This window comes from Pteropus vampyrus, unplaced genomic scaffold (assembly GCF_000151845.1).
Source record: "Pteropus vampyrus isolate Shadow unplaced genomic scaffold, Pvam_2.0 Scaffold595, whole genome shotgun sequence".
NCBI lineage: Eukaryota > Metazoa > Chordata > Mammalia > Chiroptera > Pteropodidae > Pteropus > Pteropus vampyrus.
In genome coordinates this window covers 102,648-107,942 of record NW_011889376.1, presented here as the reverse complement: position 1 = coordinate 107,942, position 5,295 = coordinate 102,648, and the positions used below count along the sequence as shown (strand labels likewise).

At 31.2% G+C, this 5,295-nt stretch overlaps 1 pseudogene; it reads right to left on the bottom strand.

Moving 5' to 3' along the window:
- Window positions 1-5,067: 5,067 nt before the first annotated feature.
- The window catches only part of LOC105308598, a 1,024-nt pseudogene continuing 796 nt past the window's right edge, over window positions 5,068-5,295 (bottom strand).

Sequence of the window (5,295 nt, the reverse complement as noted above, 5' to 3'; positions counted from 1 at the left end):
TATAGTATTTATTATCCAATAGCTTGGATTTGTCCATATCAGATTTTTTCATTAAGATTTAATCCGAAATCTTTTTCAATATTTTTTTATCCCTTGAGTCAAAAAGTCTTTTGGCACATCTGATCACACGTGGATCTGCCTCTTTACCCAGGAAAAGTCAGATCATTAAAATAATTTTATTTAGGCTTTATTATATAAACTAAAATTCATGAAAATTAAGATTCTGCTGTCTAATACATTTGGAAAGCATTTGGAAAAATAATTTTTAAGGAAAGCTTTCTTTACTGCAGGTCTTATAGGAAAACATAATGTGCTACTATGCTTCAGGAATTTCCAGTAAGAGAAAGAAATAATATAGAGCATGTTTGATAATTTATCAATGTGGCAAACTACATTCCATGCTTCGGGAACAATAGTTGCCTGATATTGAATAAAGAGTGAAAAAGACATAGGCTGAGATGTCTACCTTTACTACCGGTCTAATGCAAGTTATTCAATAACAATTCAAATACTGTAAACCGTGCTACATGAGAGCTTTAATTATGTTCATTTTACTGAAATACCAGAGTTTGAAAAGAATGACTAGTTACTTTTTACTACATTAATTTGTTATTTCATGTCTGTCAGTTTCCTACCCTTAGTTTTATCTATAAACCTTCCTCGAAAGGTAGTCATGAGAAATAAATAAGAAAACATCTAAAAATAGCCTGCCATCCATATGTACTCTCTGTGTTTGCTGTAAGTTCAAAGTGAGAAAATAGAGAAAATAGAAACTGAATGATCTGTTCAAATGCTGGACAAATGACTTTTGACTAAAATTTTTTTTTAGTTTGTTTTTTTTGCTTCAGTTTTATATGGTTAACTTCGCTTTGATTGACTTTGCTTTTAGACAACATAATTTTTTACTTTGATTATGAGTTTCTTTTTATTTTACTGATTCCATAAATTTGTTTCTTTAATTTTAATAAATAATAACTTTCTTTAATTTCGATAAATAGTAATTAAATTTTTTAAGTTGTTTCTTTAATTTTAATAAATAGTAATTTTTATCTGGACTGTCTTTTACACGGTGTGTTTCTTTTTATTGCAAAGCCAATTATACAAAAAATTAGCTCTGAGTACAAAAATTAGCTCTGGGAACAGGGCCAAATAAAATGCTGCTCTTTTCTTCAGATTTAACAAAATTCAACAGTTTGTAATAACCAATCTTAGATTATAAATAATTTCTTTAAGTAAATTCCTTCTTGTAGCTTACATAATTATATGCACATAATTATGTGAAGCTTTAAATATAGTGACCTGAGGAAATATGGACTATACCCACTAATTATTTTAAGAGAGCCAATTGACTTGAATGTTCTAATTCTATATTATTTATGTCAATAATTGGAATGGATTTGAGGTACATTATTTTTCTTCAAGTTCTATTCACAGCATGTATTGAGAGCTGCTGTTTTTGGAAACCAACTTAAAAAAGCATTTATAATTTCTTTGTTGGAAAACATAAATAACACTAACCTGGTGTTGAGAGGAGGTCGAGCTCTTTCTCTTAATTTCCTAACGTGGTTTATATTTGGCTCAGGTCCTTCAGAGAATGGAATCCCCAGTGATTCTGTGACCACTAGGTCTCATTAAAACAGCTAAAAAAGAGCCTGGGGGAAAATAAGGCCCTAGTGATAACTTCTAAATTGTAGCAATTCATGTATTTGAACTTTTCTCAGTTTTATTTACACAGTTTAATTATATATGCATATCATCCATAATATATAATTTCTTTTAGTTTTAAGGAGTGCTAAGTTCCATTTGTTAATGACCATGTGCTTTTATAAATACATTATTGGCAGTAATTATGGAAAATATATACATATTTCAATGTGAGACAACCCAAAAGAAATGGAAGCAATTACTAAGCTGAATCAGGGGTGCGTGTGTGTGTGTGTGTGTGTGTGTGTGTGTGTGTGTGTGTGTGTGTGTTTTCATCAACTAGATTGCCTTTTAACATTAGGGGTGACTTTGCCAATTATGACACAAAGATAAATATTATGTTGAACATTTTTTACACTGTGTTAGCTGAACATAAAAGTAATTATTAGAAACATTAAGTAGGCTGATACTTGGAGGATAGAATGAAAAATATAACAAGAGGTAAATACAGGTAAAATGGTAGGCTCGGTTTTAAAAAGGAGCGAGGTAAATAACAATTAATAAGTCACTAACACAGGTCAAATTCAACCAAATCAACACATACAAATGCCTAAGAACAAGGTGGTGAAAATTTGCAGTGATTTTAAAATGAAGCAATAGTGAAAACAAACTAGCGCACAGGGAATGTTATAAGTAGTTTTATTAACAAAAGTATTTCTTTTTCTTTGGCAACCAAATGTTAAGAAAAATCTTAGTTAGAATGGTTTCTATTTCTTAAATGCCTAATATGTCCCAGGCATTGCGCAACTATTATCTTTAACCATTATGTGATTTTGTTTAAATATTCTCATTCACATGATTCATGTTATAGGTGGCTCAGCATAATTAATGAAATTCTCCAAATTTGCGCTTTAGGAAGTGGTAGAACAATAACTTTAATGCAATGATTGTCTTATGTTAAAATTTGTGCTCCTACTACTATTTATTCCATGCAACTTTTCAATATTGATGAAGTGAGGAGTGAAGTTAATAATGATGGAATTTGAAACCAGATTGCATGAAGAGCAGTGAGAAAATATAGGAAATATCCAGTGTGAGAAAAATTAGACTCAGGATGGCATCCCAGCAAAAACCGAATATCTGAGGAACCTAAGAATGAAGTGTGAGGATATATTAATTCTAAGACTTCATAAGACGGTTAAGACTAATCGATGTAAGCTCTAAGGAGAGACATATGTCTTGTTTAAATTTTTAAAAAAGTCATCATTTAATTGGTAAAATTTAATAAATGCTGGTTTTGTAGGGGAAAGTAAACAACCATCAGAGAATTTTTAGAAAGTATTCTATATAGGAATAGAGTTTCAATGACATGGCAGTATGATCCTTAGATGTCCATGATTCTGGGAATTCAAATTTGTCCACAGGTCGCATTTGATCTAAGAAGACAGAAAATAGTCATCAAAGCTTGGTTTTGTAAAATCACAATGTGCTCACAGCACAGGACCAAATCCCAAATCTTAGGAATATAAATTCATTGCATTGGCTCCTGGGTCTTTTCTTAGTCAGCATCAAACATGATCCTAATGCAAATGCAGCCCATTTTCCTGATGAATTAGGCCAATTTCCAAATCACAAACTCCAAAGCTACACACATAAAATAAAAAATTAACACATATTTGATAGAGAGTCTCTGGGGGAGAAGAGGAAAGTTATGTGTGATAAACATCTGCTGATTCCTGATTTCTCTGTGGGTTGAGGTTGAATAGTAACTGATCTTATGTATGAGGCGAAGGAATGGGTGCTCCAAGTGCCCAAACTCAATTTTTGTCCTGATATTTCACGTGACTATTGATGGAATAGCATCAGATATTTCACTGATGAAGCCTTCATTTGTTTCCTATTAACTAATTATATCTACCATTTAAGGACATTTGGAATCTACTTCATGTGGTTTCATTTACTTATAGGATATAGAAAAATACTACTTATTTTCCAATCTACATTCTATGAATCTGCCACACACCTTCCATTTGCCTCGGAATTCTGAGAGGTTTTTTTTCTCATTTTAGCATCTAGTTCCTATTTAATAGCATGATTTAGTAGCTATTTGTTGAGATGAAGTTCAAAATTAGGTCAGCATTTTTTCCATAAAATAATCCCCTTCCCACATATACATACTTAATAAACTGTGTTATTTTATCTGCATCTCAGGAGGCCATGCCCCTTTTTTATAGGGTGTGTATTGTAACAGAATTTATTTAAAATTGTAAATAGTTCAATTTATTTTTCTGAGTTCAGTTATCTTGCTTGTATATCATTCTTTGAGTTTCATATTGTAGGATACAAGATATTTTATGTTTTTGAAATTGTAAAGAACTATATACAATTTACTTTATTTATTATCATTTTATTTTATTCTGAAAATTAAAATTTTTATGCAAATGCTTTTATGGGGCCCAATTTCAAATAATATCTTAAATAATCTTGGAAAATCATGAAGGGTGATACAAATGTTATATAATGTTATCAGTGCTATTGTTGGTAGTGGTATTTTCTCATTTTGAAAGGCAAGTTTTATATGAATTTCTTTGCATAATTTTCTAATATAATAAGCACTTCAATTTGCTACTTCACAGATACTGAAGCCATTCACTTATATGATTTTGGCTGTCAGTGAGAGGAAGGAAATTTAATCTAGCCTGCCGTGTAAAAATACAAATTAATATTTATAGAGCATTCAGATGTCCTATGGTGCTGCTTAAAAATTTACCTGTAGTTATTTCAGTATTTAAAAACAAACTCAAAAATTAAATTAAATTTAATTTAGACTAACGATGAGTGGAAAGGTCATGTAGAACTAAGATTTCTTTCTATGTTTGGGTGTTTACATTTCTTTGAAGTATATCTGACTATAAATAGTCCAGGCTAATTTCAGAAACACGTATCTGTCAGTTTTAGTAGATAATTCAAGTCCCAATACTTCTTGCTTGAAAATTACTTTATTTTTTTCTGTGCTCAACATAAGAACTGGGTTAAGAAATTTTATTATATTTCAATTTTGTTTATATCTTTCTATTTGTGTTTGTGTGTGTGTGTGTGTGTGTGTGTGTGTGTGTGTGTGTGTGTATTCACATTTCTACCCGCATGCAAAAATTGAAATGTCAACAATTGTCATTTAACCCAGGTTTTCATATGGTTTTTAGGTTAGTTTACACAATAGCCAGCTATATGTACTATGACATTTAATTTTCTAGGATTTTTTCTTCCACTGTAAAACATAGGGTTCTAATTACATAAACTCTAAGATTCCTTAGGGATCAAAGTTTTAATAAACTCATACAGGTATCATTATCTCAAGCACTTGTTGGTATACTAATTTAAGGTTCATATGGTGTAAATATTAACAAGGGATATATTTCATTTCTAGGGCCCTTTCACGGCATTCTTCACTTCCTTATTTCTTAGGCTATAAATCAATGGGTTTAACATCAGAATCACCAGGGTATAAAGCACAGATACCACCTATCCTGTTTTAAGGAATATTGGGAGCTTGGTTGAATGTAGCTAAAGCTTATAGAGCCATAAAATAAAGTCACAGCTGTTAGATGGGAAGCACAGGTGGAGAAGGCTTTGTGTCTTCCTGCTGCTGAG